This window comes from Podarcis tiliguerta (assembly GCF_965153285.1).
Source record: "Podarcis tiliguerta genome assembly, chromosome: 12".
NCBI lineage: Eukaryota > Metazoa > Chordata > Lepidosauria > Squamata > Lacertidae > Podarcis > Podarcis tiliguerta.
In genome coordinates this window covers 2,315,319-2,342,435 of record NC_139545.1, presented here as the reverse complement: position 1 = coordinate 2,342,435, position 27,117 = coordinate 2,315,319, and the positions used below count along the sequence as shown (strand labels likewise).

The 27,117-nt window shown below is 43.0% G+C and overlaps 1 long non-coding RNA gene across 1 annotated transcript; it reads left to right on the top strand.

Annotated features, from left to right (window-relative positions):
* Nucleotides 1–1,215: 1,215 nt before the first annotated feature.
* Nucleotides 1,216–23,426, top strand: LOC310660299. The gene is made up of 3 exons (XR_014503336.1): nt 1,216–1,952; nt 6,207–6,304; nt 23,237–23,426. It is a non-coding gene; the product is annotated as an uncharacterized lncRNA (long non-coding RNA).
* The last annotated feature ends 3,691 nt before the right edge of the window (nt 23,427–27,117 follow it).

Sequence of the window (27,117 nt, the reverse complement as noted above, 5' to 3'; positions counted from 1 at the left end):
AGTAAAGAATATGTCTGAAAAGGATGCCAAAATCTAAAAGAGCCTTTCCTCTAATAGGCAGGAAATGTAATTAATTTCCCCCCCAGAGTAGCAAGGAATGAGGTCTCTAGCAGGTGTGCAACTACTGTGTTACAGTTCTTTAAAAATATATAAGTAAATAAGGCAGTCTTTTAGTCTAAAACACATGAAAGGAAGACCAAATGCTGTAATTACTAATTAGAATTCACCAATTTATACTTGTTAGGAAGCTTAGATCAAGAACCTTGAAAAACATTATTTTTGGCTCTTGTGTAGAGATGCATAACTCAGCTCATCTTAAGCTCCTAGACTTGTTATGCATTATCTTTCGGTCCAAAGTATCCTTTCCGTTGGGGCTTGCCAATTTGTCAAAAGCCGCATCTGGCTGTGAATTGGAACCAATTTAGAGACACCGGTGCAAAGCTCCATGTTGGTGAATGATAATCCTCACACTTGCTTGCATAACACTGATAACAAGGCCATGAGATGGTGGGAGGGAGAGAAGCTACATGCTGCTTGAGCTGCGCTTGCAGTTTTCACAAATGCAGTGAGTATTCCAAAGTGAGTGTTATATTTTATATCAATCTGGCCTTTGGGGTGTCTGCAGTGACATTCTTGCTTCTCAGAAGGGGTGGGGCAAACGTTTAAGGAGTGTGGGGGGGCATCCTCTATTTCAAACTATTTGTGATTATTCATCAGCAATACATGGCAGGTTCTGTTTTTTTCTGTGCGACTATTATTATCACAATGAAATGGGTCTTTGGATACATGCGAAAAACACAAATCCTTGTACTTAAAAATGAAAAGCTGGGTTGAATAGTTGTGTAGTTATTTGGGGGCGTTAAGCTAAGATTACCAGATTTTTTTCAATGAATCTGGGGACATTTTTCAACTTCCTATTAAATAGATGGATTTTGGCAGGAGACTAATTTGCAAATCCAGGGACTGTCCCCGGGAAACAGGGACGTCTGGTAAACTTACATTAAGCACTAAACACAACAAAATACTTTGAAATGTTTTAAAATGCATTGCTTTTTGCTGTTTAACCTTCAAAGCAGATCAGGAGTTGGAATCTCACTGAGCATCCAACACCTGATCTGCTTTGAAGGTTAAACAGCAAAAAGCAATGCATTTTAAAACATTTCCAAGTATTTTGTTGTGTTTAGTGGATAGTCATCAATTAACAGAAACACTTAAATAAAGACATCACCCTCTTTTTTCAGCTTTAGCTGCACAAGCACCTTCCATGCTTCCTACAGATCTCTGCAAAACAGATATTCTGCAAATGTAAACCCCCACAAACATTTTATGCACATTAAACATATTTTGCACCCAGCCTCCCTACAAAAGGAAGCTGGAAGAGACTTGGAGCTTCTTGGAGGCTTCTTGGGGGTTTAACAATCAAAGTACAAGTAATGGCAGACAAGCTTCTCAGAAGGACATGTTGCTGTCTGCAGTCAATATTCCCCCACCGTTGAATGCCCTCTTCGTTTGTGCCTGGTGATAATGAGCATAATGAGCAGCCTAAGGGTGGCCAGCACCCTCCCACCACACCCCCAAAGCCTCTGAAACCCAGGAGTTTATGCGTGCAGAGTTTATGCGTTGGCTTACATTGTGTGTTTATCATCCTTGGCAGACTGGTCTTGATTTGGAAAGACTCTCCAAAGGAGGAAAGCTTAAAAACGACTTCCTTAAAAGTCTGTCCCTGGTTTATTTTGCCTCCTTATTCAAAATCCACTTAACTATGATGATAACAGTTCAGTACAAAACTAGGAAGAGGGCCGAGTCATAACTCTTTTCAAAGGCCATTTAACTGCACTACCTTTAAAATATTCACCAAGCAGGGAAGGTGGCGATAGGGACAGCCAATGTGATGGATGACCTCTGCCTTTCTTTCCCCACAGCAGAGATATCACACCTTCAAATCTCCGCAGGTAACATATGATGGCAATCACTCTCGGTTCCTGTAATTAAATCACTGCAGAAGTCATAACTGTTTACATATTTGGAAAACACTTAAGCTGTAAAGGAAACACTGGAGCTGAGGCAAGTGAGTAGCACTAATTGCTTCCAGCCGTTTTGTGATGAAGAGAGACAGTCTGTAGAAGGAAAAAAGCAGTACTGTATGGCTAATCTTGTGCAGAGCTGCGCTCAGAAATGTAAATCCACCAATACAGTATGCAGTGAATACAACTGGGGGGAAGTAAGCTTCATCTTCATAAGGGAGCTAATTCCAGAGGAAGAGCAGGGAGGGGAGAGATACTTTGTCTGTCATCATGGGGGCTTGGTTTCTCCTGTCCTGCCCCACCTCCAGCCTAAGGAACCTTTAGAAGGGGCATTGTGTGTCTGTATATTCCAATGCAGGGACATAGCATGGAGGAGCAGAGGAGCCAGAGTGCCAGGTGCATGATTTTCGTGAGCCAGGCACCCCCCCCCCCAGGGATCCCTGTCCCGCCCTGCTGGCCAGGCCTCACCACCGCATCCCTGGCCCCCTCACTGAATGGCTGCCTGGCCAGCATGGTGGTGGTGGTGGGGAGTTTTGCCTGCTAAGGGCTACATTGGCTGGCCAGGCTCTTCCCTGCAGGGGCGGGCAGGAGCACAGTGCAGCCCCGCTTGGCTTCAGTGGCCAGGGCTGAGCTGGCTTGCGGGCTCTGTGAACCTTCTCTGCCTTGCCTTGTGTATGTGCACCCAGCAGCTGGCCGGGCACAGTGGATTCTGTTGGCCTTGCACACCTTGCCACCGCCTGGTGCATGTGCACGTGCAAGCACCAAGAAAAGGACACAACGCGCCATTTTAATGAGCTGAATAGAGTGGAAGATTATGAGTCACGCGGTGGGGAGAATGTGTATATGAATTCTTTATTAAATTTTCCATGTGTTTATGAATTCAACATTGCTTGGTTTATTTTTTGGTTGTTATTTTGTTAAAGTTAGTATTGTTTTATAGATCATGAATGCCTGTAATATGATTTTGGTTGTAATTGTGCTGTTTAGCTTATTTTTTTAGTTGTGTTACCAATAGTGCTTTATAGATTGTAATTGTTTTACTGATGATTTGTTAATTATTCTACATGATTTAATATTTATAATGTTCTATTATGTAATTGTTATTTGTTGCTTGCGAGCTACTTTGCAATTCATTTGAATGAAAAGCAGCATAGAAATATAATAAATCAAATCAAATAAGCACCCACAGTTGTACTTCAGCCTCTCTAGAGGAAGGCCAGACTGGAGCTGGGCCACACATCACCCTGGAGGCCCACAACTCTAAAAGTCCTGCTTCTTGCTGGCGACATTGGCACTTCCATTAACGAAGGCAAGTGGAGCAGCATCCAACCTGCTGGCTGCGATTGTCCTGTGGGCTCATACAGGAAGTCTTGCTAGATCCAAGGCAACTTACTTCTGTGTAAATGTGCATAAGATCTGGCTACACATCCTGACACAGGCTGTTTTTTTTTAACGTACATTAGCTCTCCTGCTTTTGCTGCATGTTGAGAATGCTGCTATTGACATGAGGACGTAGAGGACCAGGCTCCTCAGATACAAGAACCAAGCAATGTTTCCAATGATAGTAATTACCACAATTAGCAGTTTAAGATGTTGTGATTTGAAATGCTGGTGCCTGGTGATTTCTATTAAGATGTAGCTTTTAATTGGACAATTAGTCCTTGCTGAGGGGGTACAACTGAATCAAAGAGAATCCAGCAGCAAACTGCAAAGACAGCCAAACTGTGTACAGGCAATGGTGAAGAGAAGTAGTTGCTGTTCATTATGAATAGTTAAAAGAAATACTGTAGGAAAGGGGTAAACAATAGCAGGCTGTGTAAGCATCTTTCCAACTATATATCATCTAGGGTTGCCATTTTAGAGCAAAAAAGAGGACATGGAGCCCCTTGCCTTCCACGGCACCATTTGATAATGAATTCAATCCCAGCATCCACCATAGAGATAGGAAAGGTAAAGAGTGATAATTGCACACACACTTCCTGGCTCTGTTTGCAGAAACCAGGACATTTTGGCAAATTAAAAAAGTCACCCAGATTGAAATTTTACCCCCCCCCCCCAAAAAAAGATGACCTGTCCGCGAAAAAGAGGGTGCAGGGCAAGCCTAATATCATTTAAACATTGGCAAGTCTTTGGTATGATCCAGTGGGGGGGTGGGGTTCTTAAGTTCTTATTTACAAATAAGCAATAAATAAATGCAGCAAACTTCTTTTTTATAATAATGTTTATTAAATTTTCTGTTTTACAATTTCAAATAAACATTTTACAAACTTTAAAATATCCAATGGCTTCCCTTCTTCTCTTTCCATGGTTCATTTTACATCCCTGCATATTTTACAATTAGCATTCAAATCAATTTTTCACTATTACATCCATCAAGAATTATTTACTCTGTTGAATTTGTCTTAATGCTGCCAGTGTTTTCAGCTGTACACTGTTATTTTCCATATACTCAATAAACATTTTCCAATCTTCTTTAAATGCATGTTCTTCTTGCTCTCTTATTCTATATGTTAAATCTGCAAGTTGTGCATATTCTGTCAAATTAAGTTGCCAATCTTCTTTAGTTGGGACCTTGCTCACTTTCCATTTTGGGGCTAACAAAACATGAGCCACAGTGGTTGTGTACATGAATAACCTTTTCTGATACCTGGTGATTTTAGTCTGGGTTATCCCCAGCAGAAAGGACTCTGGGTTGTTTTTTTTTTGGGGGGGGGGAGTAATTTTAAACATTTTTTTCAGTTCATTATAAATAATTTCCCAATAGCCTTTTACTTTTTGGCATGTCCACCACATGTGAAAGAAAGTTCCCTCGACATCTTTACGCTTCCAACACTTATCTGATTCTGTCTTGTCAATCTTAGCCAACCTACTCAGAGTTAAATATCATCTATGAATCATTTTTGAATAGTTCTCTTTCAAAGAATAGCATGCTGTAAATTTCAAGTCGCTTTTCCAAAGTTTCTCCCAGAGATTAAGATTTATATTGTGCCCTATATCTATTGCCCAGTGCGTCATTGAAGCTTTAACTAGCTTGTCTTTTGTTTCCCATTCCATACATTTTAGACAAAATTTTATCTTTGTTTTGCAAGAGTTCTTTTCTGAATTGCGAGCTTTGGTCCAAAAAACAATTCTTTCTATCTAATTTAAACATATTATGTAACTGGTGATATTGCAACCAATCCATATCTTGGCTCCTTCGGTTTTTCATTCAGTTTGCCCCCTCCCCCAGTGAAATCCAGCAATTCCCTGTAAGTCACCCATTGTCTATCCATATTAACTCTCAATTGTAATTGCTTCGATAGGAGCAAGGTGTTTTTCTTTCCAGATTTTTATATTTCTCCCAAACTCTATACAGATTCTTCCTAAGAATGTGATTCATAAAACTCTTATAGATTTTCACCTTCCCATACCAAAGACATGCATGCCAGCAAAATTTTAAATCATGACCCTTTAAATCCAGGATGTCTGCATTGTCCAATGCAACCCATTTTTTAACCAACACAAATAAGCTGCCTCATAATACATTTGCAAGTCTGGCAGACCAAAGCCTCCTCTTTCTTTTATATATGTAATAATTTTATGCTTAATTCATGGCTTTCCCTCCTCCAGATAAATTTAGAAATGTCTTTTTTCCATTCTTTGAAGCAGCTTGAACTGTTTACAATTGAGATTGATTGGAATAAAAACAGCATCCTAGGCAATAAATTCATTTTAATGGCTGAAATTCTATCTAGCAGGGAGAGCTTCATTCTCTTCCATATCTCCAACTCTTTCTTAACCTCCTGCCACAATTTAACATAATTATTTTCAAATAGGTTGAGATTTCATACTTTCAGCCAGATTCCCAAATATCTGTTTTTTTAACATGTTTTTCAAACCAGACATATTTTCTGCTCATCAAATGCAGTAAACTTATTGAGCGGGTGGTCGCAAACTGGATCCAAGCACTCTTGGAGGAAACTAAATTTCTAGATTCATTTCAATTGGGGTTTAGGCTCAATTTTAGCACAGAAACTACATTGGTTGCCCTGTCCGATGACCTCCGTTGGGAGAGAGACAGAGGAAATATGTCCTTGTTAATTCTCCTTGACCTCTCAGAGGCTTTTGACACACTCGACCATGGCATCCTTCTGGAGCAATATGCTGATGACACACAGCTCTACGTCTCCTCTATATCTGCAGGTGACGCAATGGATGTGCTGGACCAGTGTCTTGCGTCAGTAATGGACTGCATGAGAGCCAAGAAACCGAAAGGCAATCCAGATAAGACTGATATTGATGTATGTAATTTTTGTTTCTTAATTATAGTTAGTGGTAGTATGGTTGTATTTTTTTTTTTTGTAACATAAAATCATTCAATAAAAATTATTATTTTTTTAAAAAAAGACTGAGGCACTAAGACACCTCAAGTGTTCCAATTTTTTCAGGACATCACGAATTGGGAGAAGCTGCCCCGGCTTCTGTTCCCAATCTTGAATGTCCTGAATTTGCTCCCCTGCACTGGTCACGTCAGAGCGAGGGACCAAGAGACAGGTGTTTTTTGGTTCTACTGCGGCGCAAGTCCACAAACAGAAGGAGGCATGCCCTGTCTGCAGCACATCAGGAGACGCGGCACAGCTTCTCTCTCTGGAGATGGTGGAGGCCAGCGTGGCCTGCCTCTGGAGGAGCAGGTGGCTTGGTGTGGCCTGACGGAAGGCCGTGCCGGTCTCCTCTGCTTCAGGAGAAGTGATGTAGAATTACTAGAATTTACATTTCACAGAAAGCAAGCCAATCAATTGCTCACCCAAATACAAACAAATAGCATACAGACAAATAGCATGGTAAGTAATGTTTACGTTACTTACCAAACTCAATATCATAGAGAAGAGGATGATCACAATGAATCAATGAACTAAAAAATGTAACAAAAATAAATTCAACACTTATAAGCTTCAGTAATAATTCACAACTAACTCAACAGACTGATGCAGATAGGATTGGTTGCGGGTTGAATGATGATGAGTCACCGGTTGTTTACATCTCGCTTGAGTACAAACTGCAGAGACAGACTTCGGTGAATCAGCGGAAAGAAACACCTTCCCTTCTTTATCCATACGCTCTCCACTACACAGAGTCGAGTTCTGCTGCATTTTGTTGTGTTTGTTGACTGAACTAAAAAATTTCAATACGTATTATGTTGACTTGTTGAAGTTAATTAATTGTCAGACGAAGTTATTAAACTTGTTTTAAATAATATTATTTTTTCAAAAAAGTGTCATGAACCCCAAAAATGTGTTTTTTAAAAAATTTTAAAACACATATTTTTGCCTTATTGTCACCCCCCTCAGTGATGACACCTGGGGCGGCCCACACCCACTGCACCCCCATTCCTATGCCACTAATTGGAGCAGAGTAATGGCTAAATTAATTCAACTGATTTGGGTGATCTGAGGCAAATTAATTGAAAAAATGTATTTGAGGTGATTTGGTTGAGCAATTGATTGGTTGCTCTCTGTGAAATGTACATTCTAGTAATGGTTTCTAAATGTACACGAATGCACATAACCAGATGTGACTATGGTCCTATGTGACAATCTCTCTCTAGCCTGATTTGCGTGTTGCCATTGCAGTGTGGCAGCTGCTTCCCTGCGCTCTGGTTTTACCATACAGCTGCAGCGTCTGCAAAGCAGAAGGCCAAGAGAATGGCTTCCTTCCTTCCCACACCAACTTTGTCCTTGCCGTACCCACACCATTTGCATTTGGAGTATTGCCAGCATAGGGCAGGGCAGGGAAGGGCTGGACTACCTGACAGGAGCCTAAAACTGGGCCTTTAGATGCTCTCTTATTCTCTTCATTCTTTGAACTGCTTACAGATTAAGTCTAAATTTCCTCCCCAACAGTAAGAGAGGGGAAGTTTCTTTATGCGATGCATGCTGAGAATGATAGGCAACAATTTCATGGTGAAATTAATAGCGCCCTGGTGGCAGGAAGGAATGCTTCCTGACCAAGATATCCCCTTGAATGCATCTCACTGTCTGACAGGCACTAAGGATTCTCAAATCTCTGAATCTTAAATTTCCTTAATGAGTTTTCTGCTGGAATATCACATGCTGTTCTATTAAATTAGATGCTAACCACCTGAACAAGATTTAGCGTCAGATGGCTCCATATCCATCTTGTTTTGATGCAAAATTCAGAGCAACTGTGAAAAATGTACCCTTCCTGATATAAGGACATATGTAAAATGATATTTAGCAGTCTCTGTTTACCCTAAGCCATCTTAAAGGTGTTTTTTAAAACGTGCATGAAATTTTACTGTTTTAAGTGAAATTTATTCATGCATATAGTATGATGAATTTGGACAACTAATGAAATACTGGCTTGTCAACTCCACTGCCTGCTGCCATATATCCATGGCTACTATTCACAATTTAAATGTGCTAGAACATTTATAATTTTGGTGTGTAATGCTATATAGATGGAGAATTTAGATGGAGAAAGAGCAGTAAGTTCAACTACTGTAAAAACAAGTTTATATTAAGGCTCTTTTTACCATGAAGGTAACATTAGCAGAAAGTGATAAGGAGCACCTGTAAAGCTTGCAGTCCTGCACAGACTTACCTTTGAGTGAGTCCCACTGAACTCAACGGGACTTACTTCTCAGTTGACATGTATCAGACTGAGGGATGGGCAGATTTCTGTGCCCCCGCACCCATTTCACTAGTGTTTCACAGTTTTCAAATGAAAGTTCATTCCATTACAATCTCTCGATGCATCTGGCTAGTAAAATACATATAATAATTTTAATTATATGTACTGTTTATGCAAACCGTGTACTGTAATGAAATATGTACATACTCGTTTTTGAATCATTTGATATCATGCAAATTAATAAAGTTCAAAAACTGCTGTGTGGATTCCTCAATCATACGTAACTGTACCCCTAACACCAGGTACCCTGATAACAGGGTTGCGTTGTCAATCACTATAAATCTGGCAGCGGGGTTTGAGGTGGGAGGAGTGGCACCTGCAAGACTGACTGAGCTGCTCCCAGCTTTGAAACTCCCTCCCTAGAGAAGCTGGGCTGGCTCCCTCCTTGTCTTCCTTCCACTGGCAGGTGAAGACTTTCTTTTTCCAACAGGCTTTTGGGAACCAGCTGCTTTTATTGAAAGGACTGGTGCCGTGCTTTTTTAAAATTGTAATTATTTGTATGATTTAATATATGTTTATATTTCTACTGTATATAGTTTTGATTCTATCAATTCTTTCATTTAATTGTTTTTAAATGATTCCCACCCCCACCCCCCTATGTTTTTAGCTGTTCTTATTATCTTTATCTGTAAACTGCATTGAGTCTCTGTCAGGGGAAAAGACAAGTATAAATAAATTTAATAATAATACCAAAACAGTTTCATGTTCTCACGTGAACCACATGGGTGCAGTACGACCTGTTGCTCCCTGGGTGCATCACAATGGCTTTTTAGTTATAGACCCAATGGCTCATGGGCACCCTTATATTTGTGCCGCTACTGAATACTCCGTTCTGCTCACAGCCACCAGCTGTACTTCATCTGAGGTAGCTGAAAAGGGCCTTGGATGAAGACCTCTTGCAGTTGCTATAGGTGGGAAGAGGAAAGTCTTCAGGTCATGTGCTTAATCAGGATCTGGCAATCTGATCCTAAAGATTCTCATTAGTTGTAGGGATATCATTTCTACAGAACAAAAACTGTGCTGATTGGAAGAGCCCAGAAGCTTTGTACAAGGGAGTGAGGTGGTGCTTGACTTAATCTTCAGAGAAGCAATTCAGGGTGAAGCAGTAAAGAGGGAGCCATATGTTCTGGGAGCCATGGGGGTGGACTTCCCTGCTCTTGATGGCAGCAGCCAGTCTTGGTGAGCAGAGGCAAGGAAGCACATCCTATGAAGATGACAAAAAAGAATACAGCTGTTTGTAAATGTGGCAGGGGGACAGGGCAGAATTCGGTACCATTTTCAAGAACTTGGTAGCCATTTTCAAGAGTGTCTCTATGTCACCCAGTACAGAGAGAGAGAGAGAGAGAGAGAGAGAGAGAGAGAGAGAGAGAACTGCTAATCCACCATGCATTCCCAATAAGCCATGGTGCATAAAAGACTTATTCCCTCTTGTATAGTAAGTTTGTGTAGCAAACTGCTTATTAATAGTAGTATTTTCAGAACACCTAATATATCTAGCTGTGCAAGTCGACTAACTCCAGCAGTTTCATTGGCAGTATAAATAACACATCCCACCCAAGCAGATTTTTGTCTCTAGTGATATCATAATGTTTGTTACGGTTCACGTATAATACTGGCTCACTTAGAATAACACACATTTCTCAGAACAAATATGCTTTCATCACAGGGTCTGATTTTCCCTGTCTCCTCTTCACTTTGGCACCACTGATTTCAGCTGCAAAACCCTTTATTTTAGCTGACAAGGAGAAAAGTGTCCATAAAGTAGTTCTTAATCAAAGCTGGGGGTTTATCCCTCTGTATTCTTTCTTCTCTTTCTTTTTCTGAAGAACACATTTTATTATGGAGCCAAAAAGTACTGTTTACTCATGAAGATAAAAGACCTTTTGTGCTGAAACTGCAACTGAATAGAAGTGTCACACATTAAGTCTGCTTGTACCTGTTGCTTCACAGTGGGTCTAATGTCATTCAAAGAGCGGAAGTATGTTTAAAGTACAACACAGTCTGATATTAGCAGTATCAGGGGAAGCATTTTTACCCACAAGGGCACCTATCAAAATTATCTGCATTGATGGCAAAATGCATGCTGTCTTGGAAGTTAAACCTGCCAAGCAGAAACACTATCTGTTTCTTTCAGATGTCTTGTGGCGCATCACTTTACTTAGTCTCTGCAAACTCAGAGGGATGAAAGAGTAAATGATAGACAAGCAGAAGAGATATTTCTGTACACAATGGAAGGTGCAGATGATAGAGGTCCTCCAATAATCATGGCGAATCACAACGATATATAAAATACAAAAGCCACAGCAAGGATGTTTGTTTGAATGATGGCGAGGCAATTGTCCAAGCACAATGAGAAGTCACATTGGCATCTAGATTATGGGATAAAAACCAGATTCTTTCTGACAGTGTTCATAAACTGATATATCTGTTGTTCAGCAATTTGACTTCACACAGGCAGAATCCCACAGTTCCCCAGAGGCATATCACAACCTCATATTGAGGAAGAGGAGGGGAAACTCTACAGTTATGACTATATGAATTTATATATGAAACTCTCCTCATCATCTATGTCTCCCACAGCAATTTGGTACTTGTTTGGATTACCTTTGCAATGCTTTGTCACTGGGCACCTGATCCATTATTGTACAGTTTCATATGTACTGTGCAAAGAAACGGGTAGTCCCTGTTTATATTACTCTAAATGTGAGGTTTTGTGGAGCAAGAAGGTGTCAGGTGATTTCAGCTCCTATGCACATCCAATTTTGGAAGCAACAATTGCAACTCCATTGTTTACTTCTTATTCCTGGCCACTCTCCATAGCTGCCAAATGTAAAAAAAAGAAGTGGTATGCAAAGGAGCTGTTTATGCATGTGGACTGGAAACATGCCTGCCAGTTTCACAACTGCCCACTGCCATGTCTCCTCAGACTTCCAGTTAGCAGAGAATGGAAACAAACAACAACTTTGTTTCTGTCCTTCCCAGAGGCACCTGGCCGGCCCCAACCAGAAATAGAATGGCTCTCCTGGTTATGTTTGATGCCCACAGGCAGAAGTGGATGATGCTAGAAAGCCCCTGGGGTTCCGTGCAGTTCAGGATTCTGAAGACAGGTGGGCAAGCAGCAGGCAGTGGAGATCTATAGTCAGCACCTCTGCTATAGAACTGTGGAAACCAGAGATACAAGTAGGTCAACCAACAGGGCCAGAGCCCTGGACTGCTATTCCAGCTGAATAGTCCAGCTGGAGATACAGAGCCGTAGCTATGGAGGGGGGGGGGTAGCCAGGTTTTTTGCCAGGTGAAGCCTCCAGAGGGGCGCCATTGAGGCTCCCAGCCTGTCTGTGTGTGTGTGCGTGCAAATGTGCATAGGGGGTGCCAAACTGAGGCACCTGGGTCTTTGACCCAGGTGAAATAAAGCCTGGTTTCACCCCTGGGGGAGGCAGGTGCCCAGTCCTGGGAGGTGGAGGTCTTGGCCAAATGGTGCTTGTTCTGTTCCTGTGGTATGTGCTCCACTGAGGGTGTGTTGTCCTGTGCTACCTCTGGGACTGGCGTGGTCGTGAAGGTAGGGTCTCAAGAGCAGAAGGAGTTTCTGGGGAGGAGTGATTAGTGTCTGAGGATATGGGCAAGGAAACCTTGTTGGGAGCAGGGGTTGGAGGCACCACGATCCATCTTCACCTTCAGTAGCGGAGAGATTGCCCCGGGGACTAATTCCTGAAGAAAATGTCCAGGGAGAGAAGGTCTTCCTGATCTTCAGGGTCCCAGGATTCATTTATGGATCACAAGTTCCTGGATCTAAATCCTGGGCCATGACCATGCTGAACTAGATAGATTTAACCAGACAAAGTGAGTTAGTTGTTTCCGGTCTCCTGCTTTTAAATTCTTACTTTTGTGGACCACGATGTGTGGAAGATCCGAGTGGGTGTACAAGTACTGCAGGAACCAGATAAACAAACAAGCAAATCTGATTATCCAAGGATTAAGCACATGGATTAAGCAAGATCCAAGTTTTAGGGGGCCCTGGGCAAATTGCCCACAGGTGGGCCTTGGCAGGCTCACCTGATGGCAACAGAAGGCATCAACAGACACTAGCAGCCACCCAAGCCACTACTTCAATTTTCCACAATGCTCCACCACATTGTAGGGAATTAAAATGGTGGCTTGATCCAGCTGGCTGGTTCTGCTTAGATGGCCAGGCTGGGAAAGGCCTCAGTGGTGCGCTCTTGCTTTGCAGGTGCTGACAGCAGTCATGGATGTGGCTTTAATCTTTTGGGTCTATAGGCTAACCCGTGTTCCTTCTACTATATTACTTGGTGTACCATTTCCCCAAGCCAAGGCATTAGGACTGGAAGGTAGGTTTTTAAGTTTATTCCTCACTAACATGACAAAACATGGCACAAGAGGAAAGTTCCATTAGTAAGAGCAAGATGCTCAAGGCTTCAGTTAGCTGATTTGAAACATTTGCTGCTAGTAAGCTGTGGATATAATATTATGCATGAATGACAACTTAGATTTCCACTTGACTCACTTCAAAAGATTGATGACAAATGTCTCAGGTAAAGAAGAAAAATGGTACCGATTTTGGATAAATGCACATTACATCTTAAGGTTACACTGAGAAATGTGTCGGCTTTTTCTCTGTTGCTTAAGGCTATATATTTAATCCAACAAATAGGCCAGGGAATATATACCAGAATGTTAAACAGCATTAAAAGGGAAAATAGAGAGAGAGAGAGAACATCTGTGAAGAAGCCATGTATCACAAGAAATAGAAACTTGTCTCTTGACCCAGTTGCAATAGGTTATAAGAGTGGATGCTCCTGACTGCAGATTACAGATCCCACCCGCAACCGAGCTAAAATGCTTCCTAATCCACCAGGCTCAACAAATGCTAAGCAAGGGATGGACAGTGAACAAAAAAACAATTTCTATATGCTCCATCATCACTGCACTTACACCCAAAATGATTGTGTCAACTGTCTTGGGCCCCTAGTACAGATATTTCTATGAGATAATGTCACAGTGTGTCCCTAGCATGTCCTGCTTTGGAACTTCAGGAGCAGTTAGGAACAGCTAGGTCTGAAACAATAAGGTCAGTGGAAAGCTCTCTATCATGTCTATCATGCTCACACCAGAACCTCCAGCAATTGCTTGTCTTCCTTAGCCTTCACATGGAGAATCATGTTTTAGAGACGGCTTTTGTATACCTGATTCAAGAACTAGAGCAGAAATTTTGCTTGAGAGCATCTAATCTCAGAAGTCACTGGCACAATCTCTGGGGGCCCCTGGGGGCCTGGGCACCCATGCAATTTTGATTGTGGGTGCCCAGCCCCCACCCACCACTGCTTTACCTCTCTTTGGTGCCCATGGGTGTAGCCAAGGGGGGGGGGAGAGGGGGCACCTGCCCCCCTAAAGAAATCAAAAACAATAAAAAATACAAATATGAGGTTCTGCCCCCACTGACAAAAGCCTGCCCCCCCCAACAAAAATCCTGCTATTCCCATGCTAGTGCCATGGTGGTGGCTGTGCTGGAGCCTCTGCCTCTGCTGCAGGCGGAGCCTTCCTGAGACCACGACATGCCTGCCGGGCCATCTTGTGGCCATCTTGTGGCTACAACAGGCTCCATCCAGTGTATCTGCAGCTAGGGAGGGCTCCAGCAGGCCAATGGCCCATGCAATGAATCTCCAAACTGAAGGTGAGTGATAACTGAAGGTGAGGTCAGTAGGTTCAGTTCTCTTTTAATGCAAGCTGACCTAGTTTGAACTCCCCAAAATGCAGTTATCCTTAAAAATTTACACTTCTCCAAATCTGTGATACAGTTCTCCAACCAAAAAAAGGCATACAAAACTTCATATAACAAGGGAAAGTATGCCACAGGCACTGGTTTGAAGCCTTACTATGAAACTGATCAGATGAAAGCTGATTGCACACATGGAAGCATCTGCTTGGTATTACAAACAACGTAGAAAATCTCCTTTGGCAGCACCACCCCCTTTGTGTAGAACCTGACAAAGCAAACCAGCATTTTAAACTATTCAACCTGGATTGCAGAACTTGTGGCCCTCTGGATGCCACAGGTTTGTAGCTTCCATCATTGCTAACCATAAGCCATAGTGGATGGAGTCAAGGGAAACTAGTATCATTCTGGTATGAGCCTTCTGGAGATGTCTGGGAGAGGCTGGCTAGATGAGGAGGAGGAGTGAGAAGCAACCAGAGATTTGGAATAGTTTAACCCTGGGGGAGGTGGTAGCAGGCTGGCTGGGAGGTGGGATTTGGGGACCCCAGAAGGAGTCTGGCCCACAGGAGAGCCCTAGCTGCTTAGGAGGGAAAGATCTGGATCTGGAGGAAGGGGTGAGGAGCTGCAAGTTCTCAGGCACCTTCCCCTTCTGAGCTATCCCCTTTTGCGGAGGTGCTTAGGGATAAGTCTGGCCCCATTGATTCTGCCATGTCTCCAAGACATGGAGACAACAGCACCAGTGTGAGCACACCCTTCACATGCAGCCTCTATGGAGGAGTGCCCACTTGCTTGTCCAGTGCCAAGGCTTGGGACATCAAGCACATGCCCACCCTGATCTTCAAAAGGAGAGTGCAGGTACTTGCTGATTCTTGGAACAGCAACCTAGTTTACACCTAGACATGTATCGTAGATCTCTGCTATGCCTTATGGATTTGTAGCCCATAGACTCGTGTCGGGATGCTGTACTTATTTTTTAAAATAAAACCTTTAAAACTTGAAATAAATAAAACATTTATAAACTGTAGTGACTGATGAGGAGAGCCAGGACACAAACAACATCTGGAGGACCACATGTTCCCCTCCCCTGTAGTAGGAAATAAGATTCTGCAGCCATCTACAGGTCTCCTGGAATACTCAGGAGCTATCAGTACCTTCTATTTGCAACCTAAGTGCAATTAGGTTGCGTCAAGTAAAGAGACAGTCCAACTATGGAACTCTCTCCCACCGGAGGCCGTGATGGCCACCAACTTGGATGGCTTTAAAAGAGGATTAGATCAATTCACAGAGGAGGAGAGGGTGATCAGTGGCTACTAGCCAGGATGGCTCTGCTCTGCCATCCACAGCTGGAGGCAGCAAGGCTTCCGAATACCAGTTGCTGGAAACCACAGGAGGGGAGAGATGTGCTTGTGCTCATGTTCTGCTCCCTGGTTTCCCACAGACATCTGTCTGGGCACTGCAAGAGCACGGGGCTGAACTAGATGGGCAATTGGCCTGATCCAGAAAGTCATTTTTATGTTCTTCTTTAGCTATAACTTGATTGCCTGCTAACAGGCTTGGATGGGCAGTTATCTACACCCATCAAGAGAGTTTTATTTATTAATTTATTTCATAAAATGTATAAACTGCTTGATTGTAAAAAAAAACTACTCAGAGCAGTTTACAAAAGATAAAATAGAAAAATCAAGAACAGTTTACAACCCTACTTTAAAACATACAAGAATTAAAATACTAAAATAGATTAAACATGCTTTGCAGTTTCTTTAAATAAGCATTTGTGTTTTTACACTTTCCCTTTGTCACCCCATAACCAAAGTTCTGTGAGCAACACACACAAGAATGGTTAAAATATAAATACAAAGCAAAACACACGGCAACACACATTGCACAAGAAAATTAAAGACAGAGAGGTCTTAAAACTTGAAAAAAAGCTCAAACCTCAAAATGAAAAGGCATTGACTAGCCAGGACACCTTCAACTTGCTCCAAGGGGATCAGAATAAAGCTCTTTGGGAAAATGGAAGATAGTTTCAGGACCGTGTCAGACCAGCAGCACCAGAGGCAGAGGGGATGGCCACGCCCAAGAAGAAACAAGCCTTGAGGTGGCTTTTTTGTGCTTGTGATTAACCTTTCTGACTAGAAGGGGCTTTCATAATAGCAGCTGATGAAATCATGCTCTGTGCTTCCAAAAGTGGCTTTTCAAATTGTGTCTATTAGGCTTCTTCTTTTTAATTAGATGTGTAGGTTGCAACTCATTCATTTCTTTTCTGGCTGAGAAGACGTCAGTTGCTGCAGATTCCTTCCAGAATTATGCCAAGCTATCCTGCTGCAAGTGTGTGGTGTTATGAAAGGCAAGCTGACACTGAAAACAAACATTTATTTCAAAGTGAAGACTTTCTATCTGCCCATTTTATGAATTAAAGCCACTGCCCATAAATAGCAAGTTCCTATTTCTGCTGACTTTCTGATTGGTATTTTATCAGACAAGGCTATGCCAACATACTGCTTTAAAAAAGATGAACAGCTTTTTTGCGTGTTCAGACCCAGAGACCTCCCCCCTAAATAAATTCACACATGACTCAAATTTTAGTTTTGGTTTTGGGCAGAATTTAGGCCACAACTTTATTGATTACAGAAGGGGAGTGGTTGCATAGGCTCTGGTTCGACTAGCTCCCTGCACTCTTGCAGGCAGCGCTGACCCAGGGCACCAGCATAGATCAATCAAGGGTGAACACCTGGGAAGGTGAAAAGCCTGGAACAGACTCTGTTCAGCACCCAAATGTCCCCCTGGACTCAGGCACGGGCACAAGCCCCTCTCAGGGGTTGACCAAACCAGCTGAGTCCCTGGATTCCTTTAACGGAATACCCTTCACATAGGGATGGGGACACTGCTCCCCCATCCCTATCACCTGAACCAGAGCCTATCCGCAACCTTACAAGTTGTGACGATTTGCTACGTGGCAGGCGAAACCCAAATGGCAACAGCCAATCAGCCAAGTGGGGGAAATTCCTGCCGTGCCTCTGTCCCAATGACAGACAACACACAATGGCATAGCAAGGTCAATCGCAAAATGCCCCAAAAGTAGGGAGAGGTGGGCAAGTGTTCCGAATGCATGAGCCGAAAGGGGCAGCTGTGGGTCATGTGCATGGGTATATATAGGTCCCTTGATCCGTTTAGATTGCACCCCATTGGCCAGATTGAATCCAACATTGAGGGACATACCAATCTCCTGAGAAATCTCTATGTGGGACAAGAAGCTACAGTTGGAACTGGATATGGAACAATTGATTGGTTCAAAATTGGGAAAGGAGTACGGCAGTGCTGTATATTGTCTCCCTGCTTATTTAACTTATATGCAGAATTCATCATGCGAAAGGCTGGGCTGGATGAATCCCAGGCCGGAATTAAGATCGCCGGAAGAAATATCAACAACCTCAGATATGCAAATGACAAACCTTGATGGCAGAAAGCGAGGAAGAATTAAAGAACCTTTTAATGAGGGTGAAAGAGGAGAGCTCAAAATATGGTCTGAAGCTCAACATCAAAAAAACGAAGATCATGGCCACTGGGCCCATCACCTCCTGGCAAATAGAAGGGGAAGAATTGGAAGCAGTGAGAGATTTTACTTTCTTGGGCTCCATGATCACTGCAGATGGTGACAGCAGTCACGAAATTAAAAGACGCCTGCTCCTTGGGAGAAAGGTGATGGCAAACCTAGATAGCATCTTAAAAAGCAGAGACATCACCTTGCCAACAAAGGTCCGTATAGTTAAAGCCATGGTTTCCCCAGTAGTGATGTACGGAAGTGAGAGCTGGACCATCAAGAAGGCTGATCGCCGAAGAATTGATGCTTTTGAATTATGGTGCTGGAGGAGACTCTTGAGAGTCCCATGGACTGCAAGAAGATCAAACCTATCCATTCTTAAGGAAATCAGCCCTGAGTGCTCACTGGAAGGACAGATCGTGAAGCTGAGGCTCCAATACTTTGGCCACCTCATGAGAAGAGAAGACTCCCTGGAAAAGACCCTGATGCTGGGAAAGTTTGAAGGTACAAGAAGAAGGGGACGACAGAGGACGAGATGGTTGGACAGTGTTCTCGAAGCTACAAACATGAGTCTGACCAAACTGCGGGTGGCAGTGGAAGACAGGAGTGCCTGGTGTGCTCTGGTCCATGGGGTCACGAAGAGTCAGACACGACTAAACAACAACAACAACCAATCAGGTGTTGTGGCTAACTAATCTAACCCACCCACAACACAGGAGGTCAGTCTCCAGGTCTCACCGCAACGTGCCCTCTTTTAGGGAGGACACGATTTTTCAACTGATGGTATTTCTACAAATGAAAAGAGAAGGTACATTCTACATGGCCCAGAATGCTCTTTTGCATGGCAAATGCCTCAGTTTTCTTTTAGAGATGTGATATGCCCTACCAAATTGGCTGTCCTGTTTGTTTCCATTGTTCACATGGCCCTGTCCTTTCCATTAAACTAAACGGGCAAGAGCTTTGTGCATTAAGCAAACCCAGGGATTTCAATTGGGGTACTAGAATGCATTCTTATTCCACTATTTTGCTCTCAAAACACATACACCAATTAAACAGATGCTTTAAAATACATCATGTATCTACATATCAAGGGCAATGTGTAGATATTTAGTAGATCTACAGCTCACAACAGTGGCAGTGCAAGCTACTATAATTGCAATAGAAAGCCAGTTATCACAAGAATCACAAGTGAAATTCTGTTTAAATGGTGCAATTTTATCACTTGCAAATCTTGTTCAGAAAATTCTGGAGGTCCGTCTGTCCTTCCTTCCTTCCTTTTAGAGAACAGCACAATACATATTGTATCTTACCATATCTGCATTCTTGTGATATTTCAACATTTGTGGATTCTCAGTTTTTTGGAACATCCCAAAATTGTTAAACGATAAAGGCAAAAGAAAAGATGAAGACATTTTCTGACAAAGTATGTGGGCTGAAAGCAACAAAGCAGTAACATTTAAAACCATGAGTATTAAACAGAATCAGAGTTGCTTGGCTGGAAAAACAATAGAAGCAGCAAGGCGTGTATTGCTCCTGATATGAGGGATTCAAGGTGGGTTAAGATATTAGGGAGAAGAGACAAATGATGTATGATTTTTCTAATCCCAAAATGAAATTCATACATTTGCAGTTGTGGTCAAAGGTCCTGAACACTGAGAATATTGTTAACAGATGCACAAAAGAAACAATGAGTGAATGAGCATTCTGATGTGTAAATAAGCCAATTGCACATGTGATGCACAACGATGATTCAGCTCCTGCTTAGAGAGAAGTTGCTGCTTTTGAATAGGGGACATGATGTGTAAATAAGTCAATTGCAGATGATAACACAATGCACAACAATAATTTGGATTGGTTTTGTAAACAGGCATATCTGCTTTTGCCAGTAAATGCCTTGAATGATGGGAGAAGATAGAATTTTCCACAGAAATAAAAGAACAGGGTTTCATGTATTCTTAGGCAAGAGAGGGCACGAGAGCAACTCACACAACTGCTTTTCAGAGTGTCATTGTAATGACCACATGGGGAAATGGTGCATTAGGAAGGTGTGTGAGATGCAATGACCCCTTCAGACATTAGTCTAAAGTGCGAAGAGGTGTATCAGTTAGCTGCACATTTGTGAATCACTCATACACTAGCTTTTTGTTACCTGTTCATTGGAAAGCTATATTATTCCGCTTGTTTTCTCACCAAACAAAGGGAAGGATTGACAGCCTGTTATTTCTGTTTCCCATGCTTTCAGCCTAATAGCATACCATCAGATCAGGAGTATAGGAACCTTTCATCCAGAGGAAGTCTAATATATTTGGAACTGGTTTCCATTTGTGAGCAAAGATATTTTTTATTCATTCCAGCAATGCAAAGTGAATGCAAGTATAACCCATTTTCTTTTCTGAGCAAATATCTGAAACCAGGCTGGTAAGTTTCACTTTTAAAAGAAACACTTTCTGAGGAGGTACTCTAGGAAAACAACCCCCCTCCCCCCTTTTCCTTCTGTACAACAGATATCATGCTAAGCCAAACCTTGGCTCAGCTGCCGTGCTACACTGACTTGAAGGGATTGGGGAAGAAGACCCATGCAAGTGTGCTCTCCTTCCCTGAAGCCTGCCCAATAAGCCATGCTTTGTCTTAGGGTTTTGTGCAAACACGGCCTGCATGATGTTTTTCAGCTGTTGTGTTTGTTCTGATAAATACTCTTTTCAAAAGAAATAGCAGGCCACTTCTCTTACACACAGCCTGTTTTCTGAGCATTCATCCTGATTTGCTTGCACAAAATTTGCAAGAAGGGTGTACAGTGCCCACTCTCTAATGGGCACTTTCATTTGGAAAGTTATACTTGTGTTGCATCAAGCAATCGTCATTTCATACTTTATGGTGCATTATCCCTTCATTTTCCATTCTGCAAAAAGTCCAAATATTTTGGAAGAGGGGTTGTTTTGCCAGAACGCCAAATTCAATTGTCTGGCCTGAATGCAATTGAATCTCACCCTCAAATATCAGCAGTCTGGAAGTGCCCTAACTTATTTTTAGGGATGCACCATAGCTTAGAATCAGCAAGCAAGAGATGCAGTTCGGTTGAGAGAAGGAGGCATCCCTCCCGGGGGATCTGATGCTGGGGGGGGGGGGACAGAGCTTTTTTCACCCACAAACATATCTGGCTATACCGTCCCTGGAGCTGAAATAAGAGTCAACTATCAGTAGGGTTGGTTTCTGTACATGGAGAGGGTGGGGTGGTATCTTGTCCTTTTCCTTGCGCAACAAAATGCCTTGGCTGGTCCTGGATGTAGCAATCATATACTTTTCTTCAAAACAAATTTTACATCTTCTTTTCCATTTGTTTCTGCTTCAGTAACTGGCAGCTATTATTCTGCAGTGTGATCATGAATCAAGGCATCTTGTACATGTGTTTCAGTTCTGAACAGTTGCAGGCCTAGGCATAGTGCTCCCCAGACCCCAGCAAATCAAAGATAACAGAGACTAGTTTTTTGGATTGAAACAGGCCACAACTTTATTGAATACAGATGAAAGAGGTTTAGCTTGGGCATTGGCCTGCCTCTGGAAGTGACGCTGTGGTCAATCCAAGCAAGGGTTCCTAAGACTTGCATTAAATAGGGCAACGTCTGCAGTAACCGCCATCTGGGGGAGTGTTGTTGGCCCTGGCCCTCCTGGGCACGCGGACATAGCCACTCTGCCCGGATCCCTCTAACAGGACACCCACATTTGGAGGGGCAGGCACAGACTCCAACCTCCCCTCCATCCAAGCATGAGATTGTCCCAATGCCCAAACAAGTTGTGACGGTTGCTTTGAGGTAGGCTGGAACCTATTTGCCTGGTGGACAAATTCCTACCTGGCCCCAGAATATGGTGACCCCGGTAGCCAGAGCAAGGTCATAAAGTAAGCACTTGAACTGAGGGAGGGTATGTAGGGAACCCAGCAAGGAATGGAACAGGTAAGGGGCTCCAGGTGCGAGTTGTTTAAATAGTCAGGGCACGGACCTGAGGGAAGCCTTCCTGCTCCATCAGCTCTCCCCCCAGCCCAGCCCACATCTGAGCCTGCACCCCCATTCACCAACCTTGGGTGCAGGCTAGGACCCAAGTCCTGATAAGCAGCATGGGCTTATGCCCGCACGCCCCATCCAGACAGGAGGCCAATCTTGGGACCCCACATCCGGGCTAGGAGGAGTCTCCACCATTGAGCGATGCTGCCACACCATGAAGGTGAGCAGACTTCTGAACATTTTCAGAGACCTTCATCTTTAATTCCTTTGACTAGTTTAGTGTCATTCAGCTGATACAGGCATGGATATGAAACTCTACTTTTGTGCATTTTCATTGGGGTATTATATAGATATATTTTTCATTTTTAAAAGAGGTCCAATTCAGTTCAATTAAGCTATGTAACTATACATTGCAAAGTCAAAGTTTTGTACACTGACTGTTCCAAACACTTCAATGGTGCCGCATGTCATATGAGATGTGAAGACACAGGCAAGCCCAGAGTCTGCAACTTTTTCACTCAAGACAAATAAAAGCTTTTGGGTGTGGGTGGGTGATTCTCAGCAGGAAGACTACACACCCCCTGCTCCACTGTACAAATCATACAGACAGATGAAGAAAGAGATATATGTAGCTTGATGCCAAGTGTTAGGGACCAGGAGTCAAGATTCCTTTTCTTCAGGCGATGAAGCCTGGGATTCTGAACAAGAACTAGATAACCCCGGGGAACCAGCGGCCCAAGGATTTGGCACTGACAGTTTGCAGGGCTCCACTCCAGTGTGGAGATGCTCCCACCCATCCACTGTGGGAGATCACTCCAGGGGGCTGGCCCCCTTTATTTAAAGCAGTACCTTCCAGTGTGACCATGGCTAATGATGAGGATGCTACGAGGATGGGGCTCAGATCCACACCTGGTCACCTGGAATCCATGTAAGGGGGCACGGTTGAACCGCAGCCCCTGCATGTGCTCCAATAGCTCTGATGAAATTCCTGTGATCATGCAACCCAGCCCTCCCGTAGCCTGGACTACTGATACCTGGGCTGTTTTCCAATAACCTAAGAAATAACACTCATAGCCTCTTGCCTCACCCTACCTGAAATCATAATGGGACTTCTGAATAGGTGTGGTTAGGATTGCAGCTCAATATGCCCGTTGAACAATGTATTAAGTGTTGATAACTCTTTCTAAAGGTATACAAAAACGAGCTTTAGTAAAATAAATAAGCTGGAATTGTAATTCTGTTCTTTTAAAAACAGAAATGGCCAAGACTTGCTTGAAACATCTCTACGGAGCAGACTGAGCAAGAGAAAACTATTAGAAGAGCTGGATACCACCACCACCTGCTTTGGCACAGCAGAGGGAATCATCTCAGGTGTGAGCTAAAGAGGAAGTTCAATTATATTTCCCCAAAAAAGAAACAAACCAGACTGCAAATGGCTTTTAGGTGCAGCAAGATGCCTTGAGGAGATAAAATGCTTGGTTTTCAAATCTTCTCCTGAAGTGCACCATTCAACCAGCACAGTCAGGCACTGCCGTCTAGATACCTCTTCTTAACATCCCTCTAATCAAAACCCTGCAGCTTAAGGCAATAAAAATGCTTCCTTACAATTCCCAATTCAGACATGAAAAGCCTACTTTCTCATGGCCTTTTCTAAAAAAAGAGAGAAGAAAACACTTTTGAGGAGATTTGCAATGACTATACGGGTGTCTAGTGAGCCTGCTTAGGAAGCAAATGCTATAGCAGTGGGACATCAGCTGAAAAAGCCCTGCTCCACAATGCCTCCATGAATGGGGGCGGTTGTGGGGGCCAGCTGAGGATTTTTCTTATTGATCTTAAGGCACATGCAGACTCAAAGAGGTGCTTGTTAAGGTATGTTCAGGTGCTGCTGCATAGAGTGTTATGAGACAGAACCTGCATGTTTTGTGATTTTAATTCTCTGCTGAAGCTCTCTCACTGAAGAGTGACTTGCCCCAAACCTGGACCTAGGCATCCAGGGAATTCTCCTCTTATTTTACCTATAGTTGTAGCAGATCCCACCTCCGTAGACCCAATATATTTATAAATACCACACGTTATCTAGTGGTTTTTGTGTGAGGTAAAACTTTGATTTTTGGGGACTCAGTCAGAAGTTTAACAAACAAGAAAACAAAACTTGAAATTATTTCCCCTTCTTTTGATTTTCTAACAGATGTTTAGTGCAAGCAGGATCCTCCAAAGTCACTTTGAATTCCACTTACTGGGCAGCGCTTCAGAGCGGAATAGGCCTAGGGGTTCATGCCATCATTTCTCCCCAGAGACAGCCAACGACAACCAGAAAGTGTTCAGTATTCCCATCTTCCCATGGGCCTGTGGGCCTTGAGGGGCAAGAGAAGAGGAGCTGAGAAGTTTCAGAAGAGATAATTCTCTCTTTTGTTCCTTCCCTCCTTTGCTTGTTCTGGCTTTTAGGTTGTAAACTGTCCTGAGTTCACTGGTAAATAACACAATTCTCCTTTTATTCCACTAAATAAATGAAAGCCATAAATGGATAAATGTTGGGAGGGTAGACAAGAAGTACTGCCAGCAAGGCTTCTTGCATCAGCTAGTTCCTTTCCACACCCTCTCCCTCCATTCCCTACTGTAGTCGACTTAATCTTTGTGCCACTTTTCCATGGTGGATTGTGCCAAAGCAGCTGATAATAAACAAATCAACACCCAAATCCAAGCTCAACTGTGAAAATTCAATGAACAGTAAATTACAGAACATGTCAAAACAAATTCAGTACTTTTGCTTTTCAGAATGCATGAATGAAATGTGATCACATTTCACTTTTCTTTTCTAACAGCAGTGATTTCTGTTGTATAGTACTTTCTAAGTGGAATAATTCTAGATCTCAAAGATGGCCTCAGGGGACATTTTAGACAGAGAGAGATTATTATTTTTTCCATAGTGTTAGAGGGATCCTGTGGCTAATGCTGATGGCCACCAACAGCAGCATAACCCTGAGGGAATGTAATTGGGAGAAAGTGAAATGATACCACTTCAAAACAATAAGTAATGTAGAATGGTGACACAATCCCTCCACCCCTCATCTTAGCTAACCACCTAACAACCATGGTCTTGTGCACTGATTCAGCCCACTGAGATTTTCCCATAATACAGCTCCTTATGCAGCCACACTGGTTTCTTTAGATGCCTCCCACTTTTCTTGCTTGCTGGAATTGTCTGCATTTGGGCCTTTAAGGCTGCAGCAGATAAAAATCTACCGGTCGTCGCGATCCTCATGCCATTGGAATAGAACCTTACTGCAAAGACTGTGCGTTGGTCAGTGTGCACTGATCTATACACATAAAACAAATTCACGCACAGGCATCTCCCCAAAACCCATCCCAAACCCAACCCGTTACAACACAAACCAACCCCCAATGTCCCATGGTGATTGGCAGATTGGTAACGGAGGCAGGACCACAGTCCAAAAAAAATGTAGTATAACACCAACAATTGGGAAACACTGGCCTGCGAGCGCTCCAATTGGAGAACAGCCTTTACCAAAGGTGTCATGGACTTTCAAGATGCTCGAACTCATGAGGAAAGGGAGAAACATGCTGAGAGGAAGGCACATTTGGCAAACCCTCACCCTGATCAACTCCGGTCCGGAAACCTATGTCCCCACTGTGGAACAACATGTAGACCCAGAATTGGCCTCCACAGTCGTTTACAGACTCACTGTTAAGACCGTGTTCATGGAAGACAATCTTCCTCAGCTACGAGTCATTGACAAAGAAGATTTGGGCCGTCAATATTTTGCCTTTCAGAAACTCCCATCCTTCTTGGACTCCCTTGTCATTGAGTGTTTCTGACCACAGGATCACACTCAGCATCTCCTTCAGCTTTTAAAAATTGGCCTTCCTAAAGTCCAGGGTGTATGTCCAACTACAATCAGCTTTCCCTTGCCTGCGTATCATCAAACTCTGGAGGACGTGATCACTTCCTCCCAAGTTTCTGAGTACTTCCACTTTGTCAATCAGTTCCTCCTTGTTGATGAGGATCAGATCCAAGATAGATGATCATTTGCTGCTGCTTCCACCTTCTGAGAAATAAAATTTTTCGTGGGCCACCAGGTGGCGCATTAGAAGATGGCTGACAATAATATCTCTCTGACCCATATGAGGTAATTAATAGGCTGCTATGGGAAGTATGCAGCCTTCCCGCCCCCCCCAGGAGATGGGGGGGGGGACTGCCTTCCCAGCGGTGTCCATAACACACCCCCGGATTCGAAAGAAGGGGGTGCCAGTCACTTGGCACAAGCCCTCGATGAGGTTGGCGCTTCCTGATGCTGTCTCCAATCAGCGCGTGCTGGTTCGCTTTAGCTCGAAAATATAATTGGAAACATATAATTGGAAAGAAGCTGAAGCACATACATCAAGCAAAGTTCGGGAGATAAGACTGCTGATTAATGGATCTCTGTGACCGGAGCGACGGGCGGGACAAATAAATCAAGTGATGAACCACCATTAAGAGACTGGTATGTTTTGGAGTGGAACAGAAGGGGGGTGGAGGAAAAAAAATTTCTTTTCTTTGCCTTATGTGAATATTAATAACCCTCCACCCCAGAAAGAAGATCGTTGCATTTTATTAACCACAAGCAGGAATTCAAGAACTGTGTGGAGTGGATTATAGATTAAAGAGATGACTGCTTAACAACGGAGAACAGAGGAAAATTTTATGACGCAGCTTTAAATGGCGTCTCGCTAAGACAGGCTTGTCTAAGAAAGATGAAGGGAGGAGGATCAGGGTCATCGGAATGTGAATGATGAGTGGAATGTGATTTTAACCTGACAGAGTTAGCAAGCAGAGTTCTTGGCAAGCCTGAGAAAATTAAAGGACAGACCGAAGATAATTTTTTTATGGAAGTGTGGAATGGAAGTGTGTAAAACCCACACAGAGGATGTCTGTTTCCAACCCGCTTGTGAAGATGATCAGAGATCGCAAATAAAAGAATATATGATAACAACAAGAAGATGAAGAAAGTAATAAAGAGACTATCTGGAAAGAACTGGATAGAACTGTTTAATTAATGCAGCAATATAAGTGATGCTTGGACCTCCGTTCGGAGCTTGATGTATGGGTACCCCCAACAAAATTTGAAAATCTGGCTG